The sequence below is a fragment of the Genypterus blacodes genome, unplaced genomic scaffold, assembly GCF_046128005.1.
Source record: "Genypterus blacodes isolate CSIRO-AG114 ecotype Tasmania unplaced genomic scaffold, CSIRO-AGI_Gbla_v1 ptg000028l_1, whole genome shotgun sequence".
Taxonomy (NCBI): Eukaryota; Metazoa; Chordata; class Actinopteri; order Ophidiiformes; family Ophidiidae; genus Genypterus; species Genypterus blacodes.
The window spans coordinates 4161206-4176737 of NW_027466841.1; the positions used below are offsets into that span (position 1 = coordinate 4161206).

The 15532-nt window shown below is 41.8% G+C and overlaps 1 pseudogene; it reads left to right on the forward strand.

The window, feature by feature from the left end:
- The first annotated feature begins 10768 nt into the window (after positions 1-10768).
- LOC142993825 (5S ribosomal RNA) lies at positions 10769-10887 on the forward strand (annotated as a pseudogene).
- The last annotated feature ends 4645 nt before the right edge of the window (positions 10888-15532 follow it).

Here is a 15532-nt window from a genome sequence, read left to right on the forward strand (position 1 = left end):
GGAAGCTGTTCCATGTAACCGCTGTTCCAATGTTTCCCCCACAGTGATGCATCTAAACGCACTGTCACACCGCTCTCTAATTTGGAGGAAATCTGCACAGGCCTGAAAATACCAGAGAGCAGCAAAGACACATACTCCAAGACTCACTGTTGTATAATTAAAGGAGAAAGGTTTGCCTCAGTTGCCTCGTCGCTCTGCTATAGAGCCGCTTGTTAGCCAGCAGTGCTGGATTAGAGGGACTTTGTTGCCGGCTAAGGTGGCTGCACCGCCTGTGTGTGTGTATTATATAGATGTACATGAATTATTTGTCAGTTGTGTGTATGTGAATCTCTCCTTCTCTCACACACACACACACACACACACACACACACACACACACATGCTCAGGCACACACATACACACACACACACACACACCAGCAAATGTTGCACCGCGCAGCATTCCTCCCTGATATTTATGGAACCTATTTTATGTGTTCTAAAACGGAAAAAAACGGAGGTAAATAATTGATTTTTCTTCTTTTTCGACAGGCAGGCGTCCCTGCTGCTGTACACTGATTGTTGATTGGGTGAATCTTGCTGCTGCCCCCATTAAATTATTCATCATGATCATTGTTTTACAGTAATTAAGTCTCGGGTTACAGGAACAACACGTTCAATCAAATATGGTACAGAATCACTTGAGGTGAGTGATCACTGCTGATTTTAGCTCTCAGCTGCTGTTTCAATACATTTCCTTTCATGTGCAGCGTTGGAAATGTCTGTTCAATAGTTGGTGGGATATGAAAAGATTTGTTTATGAGTCTTTGCTGTTTGTCACATTTGAATGCTATTGGCTTCAATACAGTAATGTGTAACAGCACGGTTTGTGTTCATGTGTATGTATTTGCGTGGGTGTGTGAGGGTGTATGAGGTATTTAAAGTGACTAATATCTGGGATCTTTCTCGATACGAAGAGGAAAAACCAAGATGTGTTCTCGTTTCTCTCCGTGTTTTCCTCTCAGAGCAGGAAATGGATCTGTGAGATTCCTGTGCGAGTAACTAGTGGCAGGATTTAACAGCGGGGGTCACGGGTCAAAGGTGCCTCCAGGTTCCACATCTGCAAGTCTGCCCGTGATCCTGTCCCGGGCCGCTATCAAAGCAGGCAGCCAGCCGCACTCTAACGTGTATTAGCAAGACAAAGGCAGAAGAGAGGGGCGGGCATAAGATGGGCTTTGATTTCTCTGAGATTTATGGGCGTGATGAAATCAGCTCTGAATACCCCGGCTCACCCATTTTCTCTATCGTTTAGCCACATCTGAAGGCTCTGGGGTTTGTTCCGGGAGACAGAAACCCTGGATGAAAAGGCAACAAATCCAAAGACAGAAAGAGAGGAGGGCTGTAGCTGCCTCTTAGGTCCTCACATGTCCCATTCAGGACTCCATCAGCTGGCTGCCGCCTCCATTGTGTGCTTTGCTTCAGGACCATTACTGCCTACGCCAGAGAAAATCCCAACCATAGAAGCGTGGAAATAATCCAGATACCATAAGAGCACTTGGCAACCTTCACGTGAAAATGTCTTTGGCTGTCGTTTGGCAGAACTTAATGTAAATAAGAGAGTCAGACGTGTCAGTGAGGCATCCTGTGATGTATGTATTGCAGCCACCAAAGTAAGTACCAAGTGGAAGGCGGCGAGGGTAGCTTCCTCTCCCACTCCCCTCCACTGACCCCACACCCCAGCACCCCCATCCTCCTGTGTGTCCTGCAGTAAATACTAAGTGCCCCCCAGTGACCCTCCAAGTGATAAATAACCCTTAAGGTTAACTACGTTTGAAATGGAGCTGTGGGGCCATTATAGGCCTCCGGAGTTTTCTTGACATCCCCAATATGTTATCTGTGTGCCCAGGGACGTTTAGCAGAGCTGCATTAGCTGGCCCCTCTTTTGTGTCAGGACTGATGAAGTTAGGAAGAGCTCCTCGCCCACCAACCTGAGAATCATCTGGATGGAGGTTCAGCGGCTCTATTGAGATAAGATATGATGGTAGATGAGATGAGATGATGCATGCAATTACTGCATCTGCACGTGTTTGCCTCCATATGCCGGTCCATGTGTGTAAGAGTGCACAGATGGTGTTGACTAATATGTAAATGAATGCTATTTGATGGCTTATATCACACACAATGTAATCAGTGTTTTTTAGGGCATTTCCCGACTGACGGACACATGTGAAAACGTGCATCGTCATGAGTCTGGAGACGAGATGCTCTGATTCTTTTGATGCAAAAGTGATGATTCTGTCAAGCATAAACATTTCAAGTTCAACATTTGACCCTCAGTGATACAAATATGTCAAAGTCTTTCCAGTAATATACAACCCTAAAATCCTAACAGAATTCCTGGCTGTAGTCGGATGGATTTTAATTATTTATCAGTGATGAATTTCTACATCTTGCATTCACACTCAGCCTTGGAGATTCAGCATATTAAGATGACGTGTGTTCAACTCTTACACACACACACACACACCAGCACAGACAGAACACATCAAGTCTGGTTAAGTCTGCAAACATAGTTTTAGAAAGTTGTAGTTTTGTCAAACGTGAGCAGGGCCATTCACAAACCTTGTTTCCGATGTGAACTATAACACATCCTTGATCTCCTTTTGATCAAAGGCAGAATCCTATTTCAATAATCCACTGTGGTGCCAACTTCTGAGAGGGAACATGAGAGGAGATTAGTGTCATATTACTCTGGTATTGTGAGCCTAAAACAGGTAATAAAATGGAGAAATATATCTGCTGTAGTATGGAAGAAACAGCAGTATGTCCTATGATGGATCTCAATAAGCAATAAACTACATATTTTTGGTGACAAGAAAAAGTCTTTCATGATGCATGAATGTCAAGACGAGAAAAGTGTGTTGCAGTCTCCCTCTAGTGGAACCTTTAGGACACGGCACCTTGCTGTGGACTATGGGGCAGAAAGGTTTGCTGACTGATATAAACTTGCCACCTTATCGACCGTAAAAATGTTTGCATAATTTAGATGTGTAGTTTACCACAGATGGTATAAGCATGATAATGTGTGCTGATCTGCCAGCTGTCAGCTTCACATCTCTAAACAGCAAAGAAGTCTTATCCAATGTTGTACCTGTTTACTGCAGAGGCTGTGTTGATATTTAACACTTATCAGAGTCCCAACATGAATTCAGTGAATAGAGGCTGGAGAATGGACATCTGTGAAAGGTGGACAAACTAAGGACAAGAGGACAAGAGCCTTTGCTTTTTGCTTTAAAAAGAAACCAAATTGAATGACACTTTAGTAAATGTTTTGATAGCTGCCTGCTTTTGCTTTAGATGCTTTGTTTTCATGTTGTAAGGATAATTTGGATCTTTGAGTGGCCGGAATCCAACCATCCATTTTCCTATATCTGGACAGTGAAAATAAATGAATGAGTCTGAATTGATACAATCAGAATTGCAGATAATAATTTAAATGAAATATATGTACGTACCTCAAGGAAAACTATTCATTGTGTACATTGGCCTCTGTTAATTGTACACATTTATGTCTGAAGTTGCTTGCTGACATTTTTCTGTAAGCTTATCATAAAATATAGAATAGAATCTTTATTGGGTCAAATCACACATGCAAACACGGCAATCTGAAATTTGTCTTGCGTGCCCCTCTTACACACACACACATGCTTTTTACAGAGGGGTCAGCGCAGGGCAGCCATGATACGGCACCCGTGGAGCAGTGTTGGGGGTTCAGTGCCTTGCTCAAGGGTACCTCGGCAGTGCCCTGGAGGCAAACTGGCAACTCTCCAGCTGCCAGTCCACTTTCTTGGTCCATACAGGACTTGAACCAGCGACCCTCTGGTTCCCAAGCTGAGTCCCTAGTTGATATTTCCTCTACAGCACAAAGATAGAAATGATCAAATGTGTACAATCAAATAACACAATCAAAGCTTATCTTTGCTTATCTTAAACGTATCTTGTGGATTCACATATAGAACTGTGTTATGCTGTGATGATGCTAACACCTTGTAAAATCTATTTTCTAAGGTTCTATTTTCCTTACAATGCCCTGCATGTGAGACATTTCAGGGTCAAAGGTCACAAACTGGAGCAGCAGACTGTTATGTATGGAATTTGAGAGCTTCTGCCACTTAGCATTGACATTAACATTGGCCCGCCCTCTGTATATACTTTGCATCAACCCTTTTACCTGTGGGTGAGGTTCCACGATGTCCTCTGTTGTTGTTGTTTGCGTTTTGCCTTGAAACATCGTGGCTTTCCTTTTATTAAGTAGTTCAGAGACCCAACGACCAAAACCCTGCTGACAAATTTGTTCTGCTTTTTTTTGTTTTGCTTGATTCTGAAACGCACAGAGCAATTCTCCTTAAGGTGTCGCCATGGGAACATTTTTAAAGTCATACATTTTGTGCTGCGTTCCAAACCCTGTGTCTGTCACTGAGATTCATTCCTGTGTAATGTTCCGTAATAAGCTTTGTTTGTTGTTAATGTGAGCACACAATGTCAAGGAACAAATTTCAGTCAACCAGAGCTGGACTTCAGACTTTAATCGACCAAATCAGACAGAAAATGAACCTAGAAACCTATGCAAATGAGTGAGATCTTATTTGCATAGGACACGCCCCAACTAGATTTTGCACTATTTACAAATTTCTTTCTAACACAGTGACTTTAAGAATCAATGTGATTGCCGTAGATCTTTACGGGTATGAATGAAATTGTTTTAGAAAGAAGTGTGCTGAACGTGCTCAAGGTGCTGACAGAGTGATATTGAGGCAGGTTGTGGAGCAGAAGGTGTGGAGGAGGATCAGGGAGTCAGAAGAGACCTTGTAGATGGCCAAAATGCCAGCAGGCCAGTCCAGAAACAGTCCAGTTCTCATGACCAGTCTCACTTTTTACGCAACTGTATGTTGTTGTGCCACACATATTCACCCTCCATACACCAGGACTGCTCATTCCTTCCAAACCTGCAGCCTATTTTTCCTCTTCTCTTGATTCCTCTGTAGGCCACGCTGAAGGACAAACATCCTTTCGTTTCCACCTCCCAGTAACAGCGGCCAGTCAGAGCATCTCGAAAAAAATGTCAAATGCATTTTGGAGAATCATAAAACCTGCAAGACCAAGATGACATGCTTTGTTTTCAAAACAAAATTTTAGCCATTTATATTTTTCAGCATTCTTACTTTTTTGCTATAATTGGCTGCCAAAGTTGAATGGGCGTGGTTCATCCTTCAATTGCTTTATCTCATGAATAAATTAGATGATTGTAACCGCTTAGTGGCCATGTGACCTCACTGCTTATGCAAAGAACAGTTTAAATTACTTATAACATTTGGAAGAGGAAATGAAAGGTTTGTTGCTTTGTCTGTATTACTAATGACTCCAGTGAGTCGCTCCCAGCAGTCTCTTGCCTAACAAACGTAGGCATAATCAGTAATTAATCAAAATTAAGAAAGTATCGAAGTATCTGAAAGTGATGTCCAAATCAGACTTGAACATTTATTCATAATAAATCCAAATAAATACACACTTACACATCCACAGACCAGATTTCAACCTCTGCTCTCCACAATGGTCCACACTGCAGAGAAACATAAAATCATACCAAAGTATGTATGCATGTAAGTGATATTTAACAGCCCAATTTAAAATCATGCGCCACTTGTTGTTAATGTCGCTGTCTAACTCAGAAAATGAGTCTGAGCTGGAGCTTGTCATTGTTGTCCTAAGGAATGTATCAGGCCCGGCTGGGTTCAGACAAGGCTCTGGGTTGGTTTGGGATCAAAATGTTTGGCCTGATTAAAGTTTCAGATCACTTTCTGCCATCTGTGGTCTCGGCATTACCTGAGGGTCTTCAGCTTCCAGTTAGGATCCTCCAGTCCAGCAGAGAGCAGTGTCACTCCTGGCTCCCCTGGATGATTGTAGCTCAGATCCAGCTCTCTCAGGTGGGAGAGGTTGGAGTTCAGAGCTGATGCCAGAGAAGCACAGCCTTTTTCTGTGACCTGACAGCCTTGTAATTGTTGTTCTTATTGCTGTTGAAGACATCTATTTACATTACGTTACGATCATTTGGCAGACGCTTTTATCCAAAGCGACTTACATTACATTACCACCCTTCGCAGAGGGGGGAGCAATTGAGGGTTCGGTGCCTTGCTCAGGGGCGCCTCGGCAGGGGCTCGAACCGGCAACCCTCCGGTTTCCAAGCAGAAGCTCTACCCACTGAGCCACTGCCTCCCTTTATTTGGAAAAAAAGATAAATCTTAACCTGAGAATTTCCAGAATACATTGTGGACTCTCCAGTCCAGAAGAGAGCACCTTCACTCCTGAGTCCTGCAGGTTGTTGGTGTCAATTCTAGAAAATATATTCACTGGAAACTGGTGTGTTACTGTGTTTGCATTTTTATTTGTAAATCAATAAACAAGTCAGAGAGAAATTCCATGTGGTTTAAGTCCAAATCACCAAAAAGGTTTTCAGCCTTGTTTCTGCCACACAAGACAATTTGATTGATATTACACAGTTCTCATTACACTCAGAAAACCTTAAGAAACGTGGAAGATTACAGCGGTTAAGCTGCGGCAATACCCAATGGTGCTAAGAGTACAATTTAATAAATAATGTAATAAAACCGTTCATTCATTGTATTCTAATTTACATCTACACATTCTTAATTTTATAAGAAGTTTGTGATTAAACAGAGTTTAAAGTGTTTACAAAAAGGGGTTTTAGTGCCTTGAAATTTTGATGATGATTGAGGTCATTTTTACTGGGACCTTCAAAGAACCAGTTTCCTGAAAAACGCAGCAGCTGGTGCTTTTGTGCTTGGTATGGTAAGAATGATGGAACTTACGTTAAAAAGTGAACTTATCCTTTAATAAAATGATCTGACCTGAGAGTTTCCAGTCTACATTGTGGACTCTCCAGTCTGGTTCACCCCTGAGTCCTGCAGGTTGTTGTAGCTTAGGTCCAGCTCTCTCAGACTCTTAGACTTGGAGCTCAAGACTGAGGACGGAGCTTCACAGCCTTTCTCGGTGAGGTTACAAAAACTCAGCCTGTAGCGGAAGTAGTTATGAAATCAAACAGGATATAAACTGGAAAGGAAAAAATTAGACCTCATACTTCCCCCACCATCCAAACTGCTTTGGAAACACACAGAAACATACTCTTCACCACTGCTGTATTTGTCTTTATTACATGAACCAAGCTGTGTTGTCTATTAAGGGATAAATGTGCTCGCATTTTCCTTTGAAATTGGTTTATTAATCTTGAAGTAGATGACATAACTATGGAAAAAATTTGTATCCCGAAAGTTGACAGCCCTGGATTTGGAAAATGTAATGGACTCCCCCCTGCTTAGTCAAAACTGTTTAAGAACCTTCTGAGTAATCCAGCAAACAAACACACAAAGCAATGTATGCACATAAACACAAATATATGTGTCCTGAAATATTTTTAAAAGGGTTTTCTGATAAAATGGACCAATGCTTTCAAAAATGTGGATTCATAATCACTGAAAAGGAGAAATGTGAGAGGTTTTTTCTAGGGCTGTCAATCGATTAAAAAAAATTAACTAATTAATCGCACAAATTTCTGTAATTAATCGCAATTAAACGCGATTAATCTATCAAGAAATTAATTGCATTTTTCTACTTAAGACTGAAGCTTATAATGAATATCTTTTAATGTAAAATCATCAAATGAATGTAGAATAAACACAAAGAAAGTACATTTAAATTCAAAAAACATTTTAATGAACAGTGTAAATTCAAAAAAGAAAGGAGAGATACATTTGAAAGTTAAGAACATTGAACATTTTTCACTAAATAGAAATAATTTACTCAGTCCTTCTTTACACTCAGCCAGTTACTGAGGCAGACCAGTTTGTTAACATTGTCAGGGGACAAAGAAGCTCGCTTCTTTTGAATTATGTGGCCTGAGAGTGAGAACAACCTCTCTCAAGGCACTGTGGTTGCAGGGGTTGACAGGTACTTGCGTGCCATGGATGCCAGCCTGGCATGTGCTCCCTCTGTCTTTGACCACCATTGTAGTGGACACCCCTCTATGGCCATTTTTGGCTCTGCTTTGTAGCGCTCCAGACAATGCTCTATGGACTCCTCCTCATTATCTGTATCTGAATCCGAAGAAAACAGCAAGATGGACATCCTCCTCTTCTTTGGTGACGGCTCCTCTGTTGTTTCAGCAGGTGGTTGTTGTGCACGTGTCCCGCTCACCATCAGGTCACGTACTGAAGCCCACACCTCACTCCTTTCATCTTTTGGAAGGCACTTCAGGTCTTTACACCTAGGGTCAAGGGCAGTACTGATCTTCAGCCATTTGAGGTTGGTGCAATCCTTCAGTTGAGCTAGGTCTGTGGTAAAGGCCTCCTTGAACCTCAGAACATAAACTGGATCATCATCTGAGGGCTCCATGACTCTGAACAAGTGGCGTAAGGCTGGCAAGACCACTGAACAGGAGACATACTGCTCTCCCCCCAGCAGTTCAGTCACATACTGCAATGGAAAGCACAAGGTGGTAAACATTTCAGTAAATCTTTATTTACAACACAGAGAACCAGTGCACGCACACACAGGTGAAAGAGAGAGGGAGAGAGAAAAAACATACACACAAGATGGAGAGAGAGCACGTGAGACCGAGAGAAAACAGTACACATACAGTATACTGTACACAGGAGATAGGGAGAAAGAAAGAGAGGGAGGGGAAACATGAAATAAATAACTTACCTGCAAGGTTCAAGTAGTTCCTCCAGCTTTTGCAGTTTGGCAAGCTCCTGGTCAGTCAACATGGCAACCTTGCTCTTTTGCTGCACCAGGGTAGTGGTCAGTGGAGATTTGTTTCTCAGGATCCTCTTTACCATCGCCAGCGTAGAATTCCATCTTGTTGCAACGTCTTGAGCAAGTGATTCTTGCTTAAGTCCGTGTGCAACTTGCTGTTCGTTTAATTCTTGAGCGTTAGATGGACTATGCTTAAAGTGCCCGACAATCTTGCGACATTTGGCCAGAACACTTTCAAATCCACTGTCTTTAAGTGAGACTGTGGCCGTTCTTTGCAGAGAGTGGGCCATGCAAGGCAGGTGTTCAAATGGAAGTAGCCTCGCGGCAGCAACCATGTTACGAGCACTTTCAGTGCCGAGTGTGGTCAACTTTTCCTTGATTTCCCATTCGTTTGCAACATCCAGAAAATGGTTAGCACATGCCTCAGCATAATGTCGCACCTCGGTTTTACTCACAGTAAGTGCAAACGACTTCAGAGTCCAATCTCGATCGATGAAATGCGCTGTGACGCCCAAATAATTATCGTTGCTGACAGACGTCCAGTGGTCACCTGTGACAGCGACGTGCTTTGCGTGCTGAAGCATGTTCGTCCGCTGTGCCCTCTCATCCTCATACAACGTGTGTATTCTTGACACGATGGTTCCTCTCGAGGGTAAATTATAAGAGGTATCTCCCGATGCAACACGAAGTACTTCTCTCAGTCTATCATCCTCTACTGTGCTAACTGGGCGGCAGTTTTTAACAATCCAAGTAACCAAAGAATTGGTTAACCTTTCACTCACGGGTTTCGTCATTCGCCCACGAGTGCCACACTCCTGTAGAGTAGCCTGGCGAGGTCCTGTGGAGGTACTTGCAGCGGTGGTGGTACTTCTGTGGTAGTTGAATTCGGCTTTGCACACTGTGCAAATTGCTTTTGTTTTATCCAAAGAGCCGTCGGACAACTTTTTATACAGAAACTTTCCCCCTAAAAGTCCGTCGTTCGCCATCTTTCTGCCAATGACTCTCTTTTAATAAGAAAAGATGGTTGCCCGCGCAAGTGACCAAAGGTTATGGGTCAGCCACCACCGGAAGTAAACAAAACCGTGTTAATTGCGTTAAAAAATTTTAACGCATTAAAAGTTTAAAATTAATCGCCAAAATTAACGCGTTAACTTTGACAGCACTAGTTTTTTCTAATACTTGGATGGGAGACCACCTGGGAATACCCGGTGCCGTAAGCATTTAAGCCCTCTGGGCAGCAGGGGGCGCTGTTTCTCCTTCAGTCCAATTTCTGGAAATATTATTACCGCTGTAACTCAGTGCCACCTCTTACATTTCAGTCAATGCTGCACAGCTTTACAAAGGTACGATAACATTTAAGAATCTGTAAAAAGGAACATAATAACTGTGAATCTTCTACAATTGGCAAATGAATGAACATTACAGATACATAAAGGAAGATATATTTTAATGGAATGTATGGACTTTGTACTGCTTATTGTGTGTTCTTGTATCCCTATCTTGCATGCATTTTAGCACATTTTCTTGCTCTAGAGGTGATTCCTTCGTTTCATACTCGACTGTGCTGTAACTGTTGCACAGCAATTTCCCTCGGGAGAATAAAGTTGTATCTTATCTTGTCTTATATGAAAGCATACATTCAGAAAATGAGTATTGCACATGGTCATAATATAAGAAGAATAAATGCACATGAGAAGTAAAGTACACAAGCCACTGTGTGACGATGATGATGATGATGATGATGAAAGTGAGCGTCAGAGATGTTAGTGGTCCCTCTTTATGTTCTATGTGATGATTATCAGTTTCATTAGGTAAGACTTCATTATCCAGAAATGTGTGTTTCTGATGAAGGCATCATGTAAATTGTGATAAAGATGAACTTGAGTGAAGTCATGTGTACACGGTGATGTGAACCGGGTCTGTCTCACCTTTAAAGAGCCTCTGTGTGGCTGCTCTCCTCGTTTACTGCCATACCACTCTGAACACGCCCGATATCGTCCCATCTCGAAAGCTTAGCAGGGTTGGGCCGGGTTAATACTTGGATGGGAGACCGGCTGGGAATACCTGGTGCCGTAAGCATTTTGGCCCTCTGAGCAGCAGGGGGCACTGTTTTTCCTTCAGTCCAATTTCTGGAAATTTTATTGCTGCTGTAACTCAGTGCCACTTTTCAAAGCCATTAATTTTCTTCAAACTCATGCCAATGAATCGTCAGCAGCCCAGAGGCAGTGTGTGGATGTTTTTTTTTTTTTTTTACCTCTCTAGCTTCTTCCTTGTACAAGATATGGGCTTTTAAAGGAATTGGAATTTGGTCAAAATTGTCAAAATTACTCCAAACTTGCACCAAAGAATCCTGGTGCCATAGGGATGTTGTGTATGAATTTTTGGCTTTTTGTGTGTTTTCTAGGCTAAGAAATGGCACGTCCAAAAATCATCAAATTGAATAAGCATTACCGTCTCTGAAAAAATGACCAAAATTTTAATTTTCTTCAAACTCATGCCAGTGAATCCTCATGCCCCCCAGAGGCTGTGTGTGGATTTTTAAGCTCTCTAGCTTATTCCTTGTCCAAAATATGGCCTTTTAAAGGAATTGGAATTCGGTCAAAATTGTCAAAATTACTCCAAACTTGCACCAAAGAATCCTAGTGCCATGGGGATGTTATGTGTGAATTTGGGGCTTTTTGTGTGTTTCCTAGGCCAAGATATGGCCCATCCAAAAGACATCAACTTTGATAAGCGTCCCCCCTTACCTCCTCTGAAAAAATGACCAACATTTTAATGTTTTTCAAACTCATGCCAATGAATTCCGTAACCCCAAGAGACTGTGTGCACATTTTTTTTTAGCTTTCCAGTTATTCCTTGTCCAAGATATGGGCTTTTAAAGGAATTGGAATTTGGTCAAAATTGTCAAACTTACTCCAAACTTGCACCAAAGAATCCTGGTGCCATGGGGATGTTGTGTGTGAATTTGGGGCTTTTTGTGTGTTTCCTAGGCCAAGATGTGGCCCATCCAGAAGACATCAAATTGGATAAGGGTCCCCCCTTACCTCCTCTGAAAAAATGCCCAAATTTTTAATTTTCTTCAAACTCATGCCAATGAATCCCCATGCTCCCCAGAGGCTGTGTATGGATTTTTTGAGCTGTCTAGCTTCGTCCTTGTCCAAGATATGGGCATTTAAAGGAATTGGAATTCGGTGAAATTCGTCAAAATTACTCCAAACTTGCACGAAAGAATTCTGGTGCCATGGGGATGTTGTGTGTCAATTTGGGGCTTTTTTTGTGTTTCCTAGGCCAAGATATGGCCCATCCAAAAAAAAAGTCAAATTGGATAAGGGTCCCCCCTTACCTCCAGTGAAAAAATTACCAAAATTTAAATTTCCTCAAACTCATGCCAATGAATCCCTGTTACCCCCCGGAGGCTGTGTTTGGATTTTTTCAGCTCTCTAGCTTCTTCCTTGTCCAAAATTTTGGCTTTTAAAGGAATTGGATATCTGTCAAAATTGTCAAAATTACTCCAAACTTGCACCTAGGAATCCTGGTGCCATGTGGTTGTTGTGTGTGAATTTGAGGCTTTTTGTGTGTTTTCTAGGCCAAGATATGGCCCATCCAAAAAAAGAGTCAAAGTGGATAAGGGTCCCCCCTTACCTCCTCTGAAGAAATTACCAAAATTAAAATTTTCTTCAAACTCATGCCAATGAATCCCCCCGTGCCCCCCCCCCCCCCCCCCCCCAGAGTTTGTGTATAGAATTTTTGAGCTCTCTAGCTTCTTCCATGTCCAAGATATGGGCTTTTTAAGGAATTGGAATTTGGTCAAAATTGTCAAAATTACTCTAAACTTGCACCGAAGAATCCTGGTGCCATGGGGATGTTGTGTGTGATTTGGGGGCTTTTGTGTGTTTCCTTGACCAAGATATGGCCCACCAAAAAAAATTTAAATTTTCTTCAAACTCATGCCAATGAAACCTCGTGCCCCACAGAGGCTGTGTGTGGATTTTTTAAGCTCTCTAGCTTCTTCCTTGTCCAAGATTTTGGCTTTTAAACGAATTGGAATACGGTCAAAATTGTCTAAATAAATCCAAACTTGCACGAAAGAATTCTGGTGCCATGGGAATGTTGTGTGTGAATTTGGGCCTTTTTGTGTGTTTCCTAGGCCAAGATATGGCCCATCCAAAAAAAAGTTAAATTGGATAAGGGTCCCCCCTTACCTCCTCTGAAAAAATGACCAAAATTTAAATTTTCTTCAAACTCATGCCAATGAATCCCCTTTACCCCCCGGAGGCTGTGTTTGGATTTTTTGAGCTCTCTAGCTTCTTCCTTGTCCAAGATATGGGCTTTTAAATGAATTGGAATACGGTCAAAATTGTCAAAATTACTCCAAACTTGCAACAAAGAATCCTGGTGCCATGGAGATGTTGTGTGTGAATTTGGGGCTTTTTGTGTGTTTCCTAGGCCAAGATATGGCCCATCCAAACAAAAATGCAAATTGGATAAGGGTCCCCCCTTACCTCCTCTGAAAGAATGACCAAAATTTAATTTTCTTCAAACTCATACCAATGAATCCAGAGGCTGTGTGTGGATTTTTTGAGCTCTCTAGCTTCTTCCTTGTCCAAGATATTGGCTTTTAAAGGAATTGGAATTGGTCAAAATTGTCAAAATTACTCCAAACTTGCACGAAAGGATGCTGGTGCCATGGGGATGTTGTGTGTCAATTTGGGCCTTTTTGTGTGTTTCCTAGGCCAAGATATGGCCCATACAGAAAAAGTCAAATTGGATAAGGGTCCCCCCTTACCTCCTCTGAAAAACTGACCAAAATTTAAATTTTCTTCAAACTCATGCCAATGAATCCCCTTAACCCCCCGGAGGCTGTGTTTGGATTTTTTGAGCTCTCTAGCTTCTTCCTTGTCCAAGATATTGGCTTTTAAAGGAATTGGAATTCGGTCAAAATTGTCAAAATTTCTCCAAACTTGCAACAAAGAATCCTGGTGCCATGGGGATGTTGTGTGTGAATTTGGGGCATTTTGTGTGTTTCCTAGGCCAAGATATGGCCCATACAGAAAAAGTCAAATTGGATAATGGTCCCCCATTGCCTCCTCTGAAAAAATGACCAAAATTTAAATTTGCTTCAAACTCATGCCAATGAATCCTCGTGCCCCCCAGAGGCTGTGTGTGGATTTTTTGAGCTCTTTAGCTTCTTCCATGTCCAAGATTTGGGCATTTAAAGGAATTGGAATTCAGTCAAAATTGTCAAAATAACTCCAAACTTGCACCAAAGAATCCTAGTGCCATGGGGATGTTGTGTGCGAATTTGGGGCTTTTTGTGTGTTTCCTAGGCTAAGATATGGCCCATCCAAAATAAAGTCAAATTGGATAAGGGTCCCCCTAACCTGCTCTGAAAAAATGACCAAAATTTAAATTTTCTTCAAACTCATACCAATGAGTCCTGGTGACCTCCAGAGGCTGTGTGTGGATTTTTGAGCTCTCTAGCTTTTCCATGTCCAAGATATGGGCTTTTAAGGAATTGGAATTCGGTCAAAATTGTAAAAAAATTACTCCAAACTTGCAACAAAGAATCCCGGTGCCATGGGGATGTTGTGTGAGAATTTGGGGCTTTATTGTGTGTTTCCTAGGCCAGAATATGGCCCACACAGAAAAAGTCAAATTGGATAAGGGTCCCCCCTTACCTCCTCTGAAAAAATGACCAAAATTTAAATTTTCTTCAAACTCATGCCAATGAATCCCCGTTACCCCCCGGAGGCTGTGTTTGGATTTTTTGAGCTCTCTAGCTTCTTCCTTGTCCAAGATATTGGCTTTTAAAGGAATTGCAATTGGTCAAAATTGTCAAAATTACTTCAAACTTGCAACAAAGAATCCTGGTGCCATGGGGATGTTGTGCGTGAATTTGGGCCTTTTTGTGTGTTTCCTAGGCCAAGATATGGCCCATCCAAAAAAAAGTTAAATTAGATAAGGGTCCCCCCTTACCTCCTCTGAAAAAATGACCAAAATTTAAATTTTCTTCAAACTCATGCCAATGAATCCCCTTTACCCCCCGGAGGCTGTGTTTGGATTTTTTGAGCTCTCTAGCTTCTTCCTTGTCCAAGATTTTGGCTTTTAAATGAATTGGAATACGGTCAAAATTGTCAAAATTACTCCAAACTTGCACGAAAGAATGCTGGTGCCATGGGGATATTGTGTGTGAATTTGGGGCTTTTTGTGTGTTTCCTAGGCCAAGATATGGCCCATCCAAAAAAAAGTCAAATTGGATAAGGGTCCCCCTTACCTCCTCTGAAAGAATGACCAAAATTTTAATTTTCTTCAAACTCATGCCAATGAATCCCCTTTACCCCCTGGAGGCTGTGTTTGGATTTTTTGAGCTCTCTAGCTTCTTCCTTGTCCAAGATATTGGCTTTTAAAGGAATTGGAATTGGTCAAAATTGTCAAAATTACTTCAAACTTGCACGAAAGAATTCTGGTGCCATGGGGATGTTGTGTGTGAATTTGGGCCTTTTTGTGTGTTTCCTAGGCCAAGATATGGCCCATACAAAAAAAAGTTAAATTGGATAAGGGTCCCCCCTTACCTCCTCTGAAAAACTGACCAAAATTTAAATTTTCTTCAAACTCATGCCAATGAATCCCCTTAACCCCCCGGTGGCTGTGTTTGGATTTTTTGAGCTCTCTAGCTTCTTCCTTGTCCAAGATTTTGGCTTTTAAAGGAATTGGAATACGGTCA